At 40.3% G+C, this 13,803-nt stretch overlaps 1 protein-coding gene across 8 annotated transcripts in view; it reads right to left on the reverse strand.

The window, feature by feature from the left end:
• The window catches only part of Plcb1 (phospholipase C beta 1), a 758,762-nt gene that overhangs the window by 675,433 nt on the left and 69,526 nt on the right, over positions 1-13,803 (reverse strand). The gene's annotated exons all lie outside the window — the stretch shown is intronic.

A 13,803-nucleotide genomic window follows, 5' to 3' on the forward strand; every position in this document is an offset into this window, starting at 1 on the left:
GAGAGCCTTCCAGCTTTTATGAACTTATGTCCCCATGTCCTATAATGATGTAAAATGTCAAAAAGATCTTAAAATATCTAATTTTAACAAACTCCTCAGAAATCACATAAATAGCCCTTTTAAATGAAAGAAATAAAAGGAAGGAGGATATTTTCAAATATACTCTGTGTAAAGCTTGTCTTTTATTCATGGTGTATACCCTACTCCTTCCTGTAAATTTAAAAAGTTTGTAAACAGAGATACACACAAAGCATTCAAATATAGTGGATTATCTGATATCACTCATACTGAGCATTTTCCAAAGCTTTTCAGCCAATTTTCTGAGACTGTTCCATTCATGCAGGTTTTGGATAGAAGCTCAGCTCCTGCTCCATAAAACAAACAAACAAACAAAAAATAAATGCTGATAGTCATGAACCTCTGTTGAGTTCAAGGCTGTCAAGATCTACTCAAACTCTCAGTGGGCACAACTACCTTTTCCTATAACTAGGACTGTTGACGGAGAATTCCAAATGAATTGCATAAGACGTAGCTGTCATATTCAAGCAGGGCAGAGATAATGAACTCAAGCTTTTTCAAGGGAAAATCCCCGCCCCTCGCCGCCCTACCCAGGCTTGCCATGGCTCCCATTTAGCTATCAGTTGGCAGCTCAGTGCAATGGTAGACAAAGTTAGCTCTCAAGCATCTTCACCCACAAGTCGTTCTTTTCTTCCTGAGACTTTCAACATTCACAAACAGACTGACAAGAGAAAAGAAATTCTGGTGGGAGCCTGTGACTTGCCTCACAGTTACAATGTAGAAGAAGGGAGAGAAACAGAGAGGGGATCCTTCAGAAGGTTAAAAATTTAAAAAAACAAAAACAAAGTAATTTTCCAAGTGGCCTCCGATTTAGAGAGTAAACACACCGCTCAGGCACTGTCCGGCTATGAGAAACAGCCTTGAGAAGCGGCCATGGCGCTGAGAAGGCAAATTATTTTTAGGCGAGTAGCATACAAAGGAACACGATGGTAGGCAGAATATTTAGGCAGTATCTGCACCATATTCAGGGTAGCTTGGTCCTATTGGTAATCTTGGGCACCCTACAGACAGCCTTCCTTGAGAAGAAAAAGCTCCCATATAATGAGCCAGCAGGCCTGCACTATTTCTCTACCAGAAAGTGAAAAAAGTTAACTAGCACGCCATCACAAAACACCTTTTAAATCATATGCTTGTTTAAAGGGCAGCCCGAAGGCCACATTAGAAGGCATTATCACACAAAAAAGGAATGAGCTAACACGAGTTCCTGACATAAAAGACAGCAGTCCTACTTGGGAGCAAAGGAGGGGGGGAGCAGAATGAACACTGTAGCAGCCTCAGCATGCATCAGCCTCAGCCAGCATCATCAAATAACAAAGCCACTTCCAAACTGAAGCTGTTATTCATTATTCACAAGCACTAAAACTTCTCTTTGACATTTGGCTTTCCCCCACTTTGACATTTGGCTTTCTTAGCTTCCTTATCAGAGGATTTTAAAATACTTTTACTATTGTCCCTGCTTTGGTTGAGCAATTAAGAATACATTATATGGAAACTGTTAGGTGTGGATGCTAATTGTCTGGTGATTCTGCCCGATAGAAAAAAATGCCTTCATTAGTGTCTTCTAGGCCAGAGTTGAAGATGACTTCATTCTTAAAGAGAATTGCTGCCAAAAGAATTATAAACAATTATCTGTCTCCATACATAACAGGTGTTTAATAAGTGAGATCAGAACTTTCTAATGGTAACAGATTTTTATTTTTGATTTGTGTTAATGAAAATCCAGGCTTTTTGGTACACACACACACACACACACACACACACACACACACACACACCACTTTCCCTATTGCTATCTTTGCTTAAATTCTCCTTTGGCTTCTATCGATTCTCAGACATCATCAAATCTGTACAACAGGGAAAACTGGTGTTAGTTTTGTCCAACCTTAATTCTCTGCTACAGATGGCCTTCTGGCCTTTCCTTAGCAACTTGCTTTTCTGCCTTGGGGCCTCAGTGTCTTCAAATTCCTCTGATTACAAAGGTTGCTGTGCCACAGATGATCATGTGTTGGGTGAACTTTCAGAAAGCCCATCCCAGCACCCTCAGGGCACCTGGAATCCTTCTCTGTACACAGGCTGGAATCTCCTAGTCTCAGCTCAAGAACATCATGTTTTCCAGCCATTGTCTAATGAGCATTTTGAATCTGACCAACCAAATCTTAAGCTCCCTGAGATTTTACTTCTGTGCATCACTTTAGCCTAAGGCTCAGTATATCAGCCTGCAAACAACTCCTGCGTGAATTACTAATATATAAATGCGCTTCTGAGACATTGAATCCATGAATTCCAGAAGGAAACAGGATGTTCAGTCCCAAGGTATCTGGAGAGGCTTTAGTGAAATGGCAGTTCACAGTATGGGTAGAACAAGGCACTGGAGAATAACAAGATTTTGTTTCTCAACACTAACTGTACAAAGATAAAAGCACATACATTTTAATACAGCTTTTATTTTAACAAAGGCAAAATATACTAAGGCTTTGATACTCTGATGAAATGCTTTCAGCTCTGAATCCTAAAGTGTGTACACAGATGGTCTTTGACAGCCTCTTCATACAGGAGCAACCAAAACTTTAAAGCACACCAAATATCTTTCAAAGGACACACAGCAAAGGCTCACCACTGCACGGGTGGATCTTCTGGCCACTGGGCTTTCGGCCCAGGTTTGAAGTTGCAGGTTTGAGTTTCATTTACGAAAGAAAATATACAGAATCCTTACATGTTATTTGTTTATAAATTGTGAAGAAATTTATTTTAGTATGCACTTAATTGTATTGATTTAAAACAAGTATGTCTGCAGGCTAATAAAGTGAATATATTTACAGCTTATGTAAGCATTTATTATTATTAAATGTTTACTAGCTTACAAAGAATTGGATTTCATTATGGCATTTTTTTTTCAATCAAAATGTGTTCATGGTTTTTCTTTCTCCTTCCCTTCTTTCCCATCATCTTCCTCTTACCCCCGTAACATCCTTTCTACTTTTGGGTCATCTTTGACCATTAACACCCTCCTCACTTCCATTTGTTCTTCTCTCTTTGTCTCCCATCTCATTTCATAGTTGGACACTCTCTCACAACCCCATATTTACAAGTGTATAAACATGAAAAGTCAGGGTACCATATGAAAGAGAATATCTGATATTTGTCTGAGACTGGGTCACCTCACCCAATGTAACCCTTTCCATGCATTTTCCTGGAGTTTTCACAATTCATTTTTCTTGAATGCTGAGTAAAATCCCATTGCTTGACTGTTATTTAAAAAAAACTATATATTTTATCAATTAATACAAAGAATCAAAAGTTCAGGTGTTCCTTTGAGCTTCATAAATTACATGATGGGCTATCATTGCTAAAGAGGTTTCTGCTTTCTTAACTTAATAACAATGAAACTCAGGTTTTTCTAAGTCTTCTCACTGAATGTCACTGTGCGGGGTCTTCAATGTTACTGCAGTTGAAAACAATCATAGAAAAACAGGTAAGTTTATTACTGAACCCAAAGTAAAAATCTCAATGTGGTTCAGTAGCTGTTCCTAGAATGCCCTGTGTGGATGTCTACCTGGAAAACAGCCACTAACACCAGAATTTAAGCATTTATGTTTCAAATGAGGGAATTTCCAAACATCAGCAACTTGTCACTGCTGATAAAGCAAAGCGACAGTCCTACAGTGTGAACAGGCTATTAATAGCTTAATCAAGAGTGACCTGGACAATAGATTTTTCTTTTTACCACGGATGGCATGATAGATAATAAGCTGCTTTGGATGGTGTATTTTAGGAAAATTGATAACTCAAGAAGTTTGGGCATCTGTTCTAATCTTCTGTCACTAAAGACTCGGTTTAGATTTCCTTAGGAGACCAAATGAATACAACTTCTGTTCTGAAACACAAATCTAAGATTCAAAGCATCTTAGCAATTCCAAACAATATAATCTCTTCCTATGTTACCCCATGCCACACTTATCCATCTCACTCTTTTCTGAGGACGTTTAGCATCTGAGCCACAGTGCTGCAGCTTCTCTTGAACACAGCTGACCCTGAAATGACCCAACTTGGAATTATTTGATTTCTGTAGCAGTGGCAAAGCACTGTATATTCAATAAAGCAATGATTCTGTCTTTGATCCATCCTTGGGTTGTGAATCTGTGATAGTACCCATTCCTATCTTTCTCAGTTCTGGAGAGAGAAGACAGCCCACACTGCACAGTGTTCAATGTTGTCAAGTCAGGGTGTGCAGTATGGTGAGTTAGTTTAATGCATTACCAATTTGTGACGTTCTGAGTTTACAGTGGGTTTATCAAGACATCACCCAATTGCAAGTCAATGAGAGTCTTTAAATGATTACACATAATGAGCCTAAAGACCCAAATTTACAAATTTGTACATGGTTATCATGGGCATTTCTCCTTCTATTCAAATCATCTAGAACCATGCTAACAGCAGAAAGAGGGTGCATACAACATTTCCCAAGAGAATCTGGGAAATGGAGAGACTAAGGGAACAGTTTCAGCTTTCCTATGTGATGAACAGGAAAGGTGTTCTTTTATTGCTATCTGTGCTTCATTTCATGGATGCCAGCCTTATCTTTATGGAAAAAACAATACCCAGCGTCCAAAAAGCATCTTCTAAGGGGTTTCTCTGAAAGCAAACCTTTCTAAGCCTGAAATGAAGAATATACAAAGCTTCCTTCATGAAAGACACCATGAGCTTGTAATGACCTACTGAGCATCCCTGCATCATGCATACAATTTGAAGTTAGGTGTGCTGTACGAGAAAGCTAATAATGTTTATTTAGCAAATGTCCTCTTTCTCTTCCACTTTGGAAAACAAATGCATCCTTCTGGAGGAACAGTCCCATAAGATCAAATGGCGTAAGCAGAAATACGTACTGACTACAGCAGAACACGGCTTCACTGAAACCAAATCACAGATGAACCTTGTACCTCTTATTTCCCATTCAGGATTTAAAACCAGGATGGAAATCATAGCAGTCTACAGTAACGTTTGTCTACTGAAAAAATGAACTTGGGCTTCTTGTGACAGGAGGACAGGCTTTGGTTTTCCAATTAGATTACACTCAGAACATTTCCCATAAATTAAATGACTTAAAAATACAGCAGCAAGGTTTAGACAGACATCAACTTATGATAAAATTCATATCGTATCTGGTCACACTGAAGACCTCAAGGGGAGTCAGGGAAAGAAGTCTCCATTTTTCATTCTGTAGTTCTTGTATTGTTTCTTTCTTCTTTCCCAACAGAGATGACAGCATTAAAAATGAAAATCATCTTTTTGACAAAGAGGCCAAAACCATATAATGGAAAAAAGACAGCATCTTCAACAAATGGTACTGGTCTAACTGGATGTCTACATGTAGAAAAATGCAAATAGATCCATACTTATCACCCTGAACAAAACTAAAGTCCAAGTAGATCAAAGGCCTCAACATAAAACCAGACACACTAAATCAGTTAGAAGAAAAAAGGAGAAAGAGCCTAGAATTCATTGGTACAGGAGACAACTTCCTGAACAGAACAACAGCACAGGCTCTAAGATCAAAAATCAATAAATGGGACCTCATGAAACTGAAAAGCTTCTGTAAAGCAAAGTTCACTGTTTTCAGAACAAAATGACAGACTGGGAAAGGATCTTCACCAATCCTATATCTGACAGAGGGCTAATATCCAGAATATAAAAAGAACTAAAGAAGCTAAACAGCAATGAATCAAGTAATCCAATTTAAAAATGGGGTACAGAGCTAAACAGAGAATTCTCAATAGAGGAATATCAAATGGCAGAGAAACACTTAAAGAAATGCTCAACCTCATTAGCCATTAGGGAAATGCAAATCAAAATGACCCTGAGATTTCACCTTATACCCAACAGAATGGCTAAGATCAAAAACTCAAGTGACAATACAAGCTGGAGAGGATATAGAGAAAGGGGAACCCTCCTCCATTGCTAGTGGGAAATCAATTTGGCACTTTCTCAGAAAATTAGGAATAGCATTTCCTCAAGATCCAGCTATACCACTCCTAGGCATATATCCAAAATATGCTCAAGTACACAATGAGAACATTTGTTCAACCATGTTTGTAGCAGCTTAATTCATAATAGCCAGAACCTGGAAACAACCCAGATGTCCCTCAATGGAGGAATGGATACAGAAATTGTGGTACATTTGCACAATGGAATACTACTCAGCAATTAAAAACAAGGAAATTATGGAATTTGCAGGCAAATGGTGGGAACAAGAAAAGATCATCCTGAGTGAGGTATCACAGAAACAGAAAGACACACATGGTATATACTCACTTATAAGTGGATACTAGACATATAGTATAGGATAAACATACTAAAATCTATACATCTAAAGAAGCTAAGCAAGGAGGACCCTGGGTAAGATGATCAATCCTCACTCAGAAAGGCAAATGGGACAGACATTGGAAGAAGGAGAAAACAGGGGACAGAACAGGAGCCTACCACAGAGGGCCGCTGAAAAACTCTACCAGCAGTATATCAAAGCAGATACTGAGACTCATAACCAAACTTTGGGCAGAGTGCAGGGTATCTTCTGAAAGAAGGGGGAGATAGAAAGACCTGGAGGGGACAGGAGATCCACAAGGAGAGCAACAGAACCAACAAATCTGGGCCCAACGGTCTTTACTGAGACTGATAGTCCAACCAAGGCCCATTCATGGATATAAGCTAGAACCCCTGCTCAGCTGTAGCCCATGGCAGCTCATTGTCCAAGTAGATACCCTAGTAAGGAGAACAGGGACTGTCTCTGACATGAACTCAGTGGGTAGCTCTTTGATCGCCTTTTCTGGAAGGAGGAGCAGCCTTGCCAGGCCACAGAGGAGGACAATGCAGCCAGTTCAGATGAGACCGGATAAGCTAGGGTCAGATGGAAGGGGAGGAGGACCTCCCCTATCCATGGACTTGGAGAGGGGCATAGGAAGAAATAAGGGAGAGAAGGTGGGATTGGGAGGGGAGAAAGGAGGGGCTACAGCTGGAATATAAAATGAATAAACTGTAATTTATAGAAAAATAAAATTAATAAAAATGAAACTCATCAAATACTTTCAGTGAGCAAGAGCACTTTTGTAATTTAAGAGCCTAGAGAAAAAAATGTAAGTGCAGTAGAAAAAATAACCATTTAAAACAATATAATGTACCACAGTAAAATTATCATAAGATTACTCCCTCCTTTGCTGTTCCTTAATTGCATTGTACATGTGCCCATTGTTTGAAGACAATAGCTAACTCCTTGGAGAACAAATTCTACATTTGCCAAGAAAATCTGTTTCCCACTTTCGCTTATAATGGAAAAGTCACTTGGGTACTGAACTGAAAACCACACACTGTTTTGTTCCCAACCGTTGACAAATCCCAAGGTTAAACACATTGTATAACCTCAATATGTATTTGAAAGGGGTGGGGCAGTATACTTTCTCCTTCCCTCCAAGTTCAGTTAGAGGAGCAGCCTGGGTTCCTGTGGTCCCAGTAGCTGCCACTACAGCGCAGAGCTTTCCTTTAATGTCCTCTCCAGCACAATTAATCATCCTAGAAACAAAATGCATTAAAACCATCTCAACTGCCTGGTCAAAATCTCCACTGTGAGGACATAGACAAAAGCTGAGCAAAACTTCAGTATCACACAACAAAAATATCCTAAGTAGCCTAGAGTTGTGGTTATGAAAACTAAATTCATCAGTAAAATGTGTATTTTTCATCTTAAAGGTTGAATGTATATTCTGCATCTTAAAATCTGAATTATCTTTATTAAATGATTTTTTTAATAATCTTCATACAGTAAATGTAAATGCTAATTTGGTCTTGATTTAATAATTTGATTCACAAAATTCTTGTTCTCTATCTGTGTGAGTAGATCAAAAAGTACACACGAGCTCCTCAGGGCTGAAAGCCTATTGTTAGAGTCAGGAGCTAGCCACATGCCACAGTATGATACTAAACAACTTAGCTTTTATTAGACTTCTGTTTGTTTAGTGTGATGATGCCTGTTAAACCCTTTAATTAACTTTGGAAAGTACATTGCATAAATAAAGAATTTCTTCCCAAAGGGCAACATCCAAATGACGGAATGAAGTAATGTTTCTGCCTTATGATTATAAAGAAAAATGACCCCTCCTTTCTTATCAATGTTTGCACCTGTTATCTCCTTAGAAAGCTTTTTGTAGAATCTAATTCCAGCATAGCTGTAAAGAAAAAGGGTAAAAAAAACCCCACTCCATTTAAAAACTAACAAATTGAATGAAACATTCTACCTGCTAGCCAAGTGCAATATGATGCATGCCTATAATCTTAGCAATTGTGAGGCTGAGGCAGGAGGATTGAGGTTAAGAACACAGCCTGGCTGTGCTACAAGATCTATCTCAGAAAACCACATAGCAAATTCTCATGCTACATGCATTCAGATCCACACTGCAGGAAGACTTTAGGTCTAAAGCAAAGTGCCTTGTCTCTAATGAAAAGAGGAGGGGGATGAAGCAGAGCGACAGCCAGTGAGTGGTTCAATCCAAACACTGTTGCCTGTTTGGGACTGAACTCTCTCTTCCGCCACCATGCAAATACCATGAGATTGGAAGGAGAGGTAAGATTCTATGTCCTGCTTGGGATCATTTTGCATTAAAAGTTGTAACACAGGTGAAAAATGGTGACAGCCATTGAAAAAAAGAGAACATTTGATGTTATATAAAAAAATGTGTCACTATGAAACAACATATCTTTGGGGGGGGGGAACCAAAAGTAACTATGTGATAAAGGGCTGACTCACGGGTTTCCTTAGACCTTCTCTGCATTTCCGTAAGTGTGGACCTGGAACTGGAAGTGTCCTGCACAGAGGAGGCAGCCTGCGTTCCCAACAATGATACAGAGAGGGCTAGGGTTGACGGCACAGCAGAGCTTTGCGTTGGAGGACAGACCTATGACATGAACTGCATATCTAGCGCAGCAGAAAGCAGGCAGCCTGCGGTAGCACACCGCTGCAATATTACGGTGAGCGTAATACCCGTCTCCCATCGACAGCCACATTGCCAGGGTAATTAAAGTTCTCCACCAAAGAATCAATTTGTCTTTGTTTTTGAAGATATTGCATAGCTATCATTATAACAGCAGAAGGGAACTTAAAACCAACTCTAATCAAACAGCTGGTTTCATGTCAGAATACCCCCTTCCAGTTATACATAAACTGTTAGACTTTATGTGTTTATGATCATCGTGGGTCTGTCTTCTTTTTTATTTTTTCTTTATTATCATTATTTATTACAATTTATCCACTTTGTTTTCCCGCTGTAGCCCTCTCCCTAATCTCCACCTGGTCCCACCATCCTTCCTCTCTTCCTTCCATGACTCTCCCCTAATCCATTGATAGGGGAGGTCCTCCTCCCCTACTATCTGACCCTAGACTGTCAAGTCTCATCAGGACTGCCTGGATTTTCTTTTTCTGTGGCCTACTTAGGTCACCTTGCTAGGAGAAGGTGATCAAAGAGCTGGCCACTGAGTCCATGTCAGAGACAGCCCCTGCTCCCCTTACTCGGCTACTACATGGAGATTGAGCTGCCCATGGGCTATATCTGAGCAGGAGTTCTAGGTCTTCTCTATGCATGGTCTTTGGTTGATTCACCAGTCTCTGCAGGCTTCCCTGAGCCAAGATTTGTTGGTTCTGTTGGTCTGCTTGTAGAGCTCCTGTCCTGTCCAGTTCTTTCTCTCTCCTCCTTCTTCCATAAGATTCCCTGCACTCTGCCCAAAGTTTGGCTATGAGACTCAGTATATGTTTTGATATCTTAATGGGTAGAGTTTTTCAGAGGCCTCCTGTGGAAGGCTCCTGTCCTGTTTCCTGTCTTTTCCTACTTCCAATGTCTATCTAGTTTGCCCTTCTGAATAAGCATTAAGCCTCTTTCCTAGGGTCCTCCTTGTTCTTTAGCTTCTTTAAGACTATAAACTTTAGTGTGTTTATCCTCTATTTTATGGCTAATGTCCACTTATAAGTGAGTATATACCATGTGTGTCTTTCTGCTTCTGGAATACCTCATTCAGGATGATCTTTTCTAGTTCCCACCATTTTCCTACAAATTTCATGATTTCCTTGTTTTTAATTGCTGAGTAGTATTCCATTGTGTAAACATACCACAATTTCTATATCTATTCTTCAGTTGAGGCCCATCTAGGCTTTTTTCCCCAACTTTGCCTATTATTAATAAAGCTGCTATGAACATAGTTGAGCAAATGTCCTTATATGGTTGAGCATCTTTTGACCATATGCCCAGGAGTGGTATAGCTGGATCTTGAGGAAGCACTATTCCTAATTTTCTGAGAAAGTGCCAGATAGATTTCCAATCTGTTCTACAACTTTACACTCCCTTCAGCAGTGGAGGAGGGTTCTCCTTTCTCCACAACCTCTCCAGTATGTGTTGTCCCCTGAGGTTTTGTTCGTGGCCATTCTGATGAGTGTGAGGTGGAATCTCAGGGTCATTTTGATTTCCATTTCCTTGATGACTAAGGATGTTGAGCATTTCTTTAGGTGTTTCTCTGCCATTCAATATTCCTCTGTTCAGAATTCTCTGTTTAGCTCTGTACCCCATTTTTTTAATTGAATTACTTGGTTGGTTGTTGTTTAACTTCTTGAGTTCTTTGTATATTCTGGATATTGGCCCTCTGTCAGATATAGGGTTGATGATGGCTGTGACAGCCACGCAGGATTCTGAGCAGCAGCCCAGCAGTGAGAGCAGGGTGACTGGCAGGCCGTACAGTGGATCCCAAAGCCCCGACGTCTGTGTTTCTCAGGTGAGAGGAGACTCACTGGGATACACGAAGGTCCACCTTCAGGCCACATAAATAATACAGGGAAAAATTCTTGGGCTCCAGCCCAGCACTGCCACAGCCCTAAGCCACCTGCCCAAGCCCACCATCTGTGGACACCTTCCTGGGGCTGGCAGTGGTGCATAGCTCCCTTTTTAAATTTTCCATAATTAAACACATAAATATTTACACGTTGCTTCAGTTTCCAAGTTTATGCCTGTGGCACAGAAGCATTTCATGCTGTTGGGACATCAGGACTTACTTTCCTTTATTTATTTTTTTAATCATCCATGTCTGTTTTCATCCACAACATGGTCATCATTTTATTTTATACATACAACTCCAAAAATTAGTTTTGTTTTATCCAGAATCACGTTGCTTCCACCTCACCCCGAGGACACTGCCTTCAGGACTGTTGCAATGAGGATGCTACCGTGTCCTCTGCTTAGCAAGTCTGCAACACTGCTGCTAAGAACGCCACTGAGGGTGCCAGCCACAGTGCAGACATCTCGTCAACATGTGATTCATGCACCCCAAAGACTGAAATTTAAGCACGCTAAGTGCATGAGTGAACGATGAATACTGACAGGAGAGCCCTCACCCAAGAAAGCAGAAACACATGCACATGGACACAAGTCAGAGCTAGGAAAAGCAAGACACGCCTGTGTGTCTCCCAACCTCTTCTTGGGGCAAACACCCCAACACCTTGGCAGTGGGGTTTGTTCTAAAATGGTTTCAATTTTTTATTAACTTATTTAGCATTAGTTCTGTAAAATATACAGGTGCAGGACAGCTTTGTCTGTCTAACAAAAGCTGTTAGTACAGAATGCAACAGTGTCCTTACACGGATGTGATCCTAGATGCACAAACTTTACCTCCCTTGCTTTGATCAGATGCCAAGAAATAAACAGAAGAAAACTGTCAAGGGTGTGTGACCCACCCACCCCTGCCCTTGCCAACCCACACAATCCTGATCCTTCCAGCACAGTTTAAATAAGTCCCTGATACTCTCCAAATATATGTCAACGATCAAGCGGATCTCTGAAATTATAACATAACCAGAATACCTAGAAAACTTACAGAAAATTCTCAATATGATTAAATGCCCAGTGCCGTAGCCTGTTTATTAAGTGTCACAATTAACTTCTAAATACCCATCTGCAAAAATATCTGTACGTTGCATAGAGACTGTGTGTATTCCAAATTGTAGCTCCCCTTTGACTTTTTCTAGCTTATTTGTCAACTAAACCAAGTTAGCTTTCTGAAGGTGTCTGTAAACAGCTTGTTCCCCACGGAAATGGCAGAATGTTCGCAGTGACGAAATGAACATGGGCATCCGTTCCACTCTGCATTTGTGGCTCAGGCAATAAACGGTTCCGAACCCCCCAATTCCAGCCTCTTTGGTTCTTCTCACTATCCAGCATTCATAAAATTACTTCTCCATCTCATCAATTTCAAGTTCTCTTTCTCCACATGCCATCTCCTCTCTGTAATCCATTTTACTTAGATTTTTATGCAGAAGGAAAAAAAATTCATTTTGCCTTAGTGTCTTTGTCTGACTCAGATATTTTTGCTTTTGTGTTTTGTCTTTCAAGGTTTTGACTGGATACAATTATTTTGAAGTGACTCTATAAAAAACTAATTGAGCAGTTGATATATAATACATAAGAAAGTTAAGGAGTGAGGTATACTTGAAAGAAAATATACTTGGAGCAACTGGGGCTGAAGGTTCTAGGGAAATTCTGTAAAACTTTGTGAACGCTGACTCTAGGTCATGGCAACTGAAGAACGAGGGTGTAAGAGCATTTATTAAATGACAATCTTGTTGTCTATTTTCCACTGAGAATACATGTTCCCCAGTTTTAAAATAAATACTCCCCAAGGTTCTCCCTTCCCCTCATTGATCACTCTTCTGCAAGAGGCTGGCCCTTCCCTAAAAGCATCTCTCTTTCCACATGTCCATCTTCTGCTAGACACACTTACTCTCTTCCTGCCTTTGCTCATCACGCTGTCCTAGCTGCATGTGGTGATGGCAGCAGTGCAAAAGCATTTCTCCATATAGTCTAGCATCCCCATCTAAACATCGTATGTTCAAAACCAAACTCCCTACTATTATCCCCTCCTTACCACAGTGGAATTTTTTTCAGTGGAACAAATTATGAATCTGTCTTTGCTCTCCATTCTTCTCAGGAGCTGCCTTCTGTTTGCTTAGCCACATGACACCACCCTCATTATTGTTTTCCTCCTTCTTCATTGCAGTGACTTGTCTTCATCCATTTCTTCATCCTGTTTCCTTCCTGTTCTTCTTACTACTACTTTGCTCAGCTTCTAGACTGAACTCTCAACTCTGTAGAAATGCTAGGTTAATTTGTAAAGAAACAGAACGCACGAGTGCTTCTAGACCTCCATTCCTGATCTGTAATCAAGCCCTGCTTACTTTGCTCTCTATTTCTACACTTCCTCAAGAATGGCCTCATACGCTTCAGTGCTTTTGGTCTGGTCTTCCTAAAATAAACCTCCCTTTAAGACAAAATTCTATCTTTTCTTACTTTTTCCACAGCTCTCTGTTTCTCTGTGATCCCTGATCATAGTTTTTATGCTACCAAATGCCAATAATCATATTGTTTGATACTATTGTGTCCAGCCTATCTCTGTCCTCCAGGAGCTCTCTATCCCTGAGTGAGACTCCAGAACACGGATGCTCTCTGTCTACCTCATTAAAAGTTGACCACAGAATGAATTCCTTTGTGTGATCCTGGAATTATCTCAGCTAGAACATGCCTGAAAGTTCCTACATTTGAAGGTCAGCATGTGTGTCATAGAACCCAGTGGCAGATATCACTCTAGAAGCAGAGCCTGTGGTAAATGCGAGCACCCACGCTGCATGCCAGGACATACAATGGCTGATGT

The sequence above is a fragment of the Psammomys obesus genome, unplaced genomic scaffold (assembly GCF_907164565.1).
Source record: "Psammomys obesus unplaced genomic scaffold, mPsaObe1.curated_primary_1811, whole genome shotgun sequence".
Classification (NCBI taxonomy): domain Eukaryota; kingdom Metazoa; phylum Chordata; class Mammalia; order Rodentia; family Muridae; genus Psammomys; species Psammomys obesus.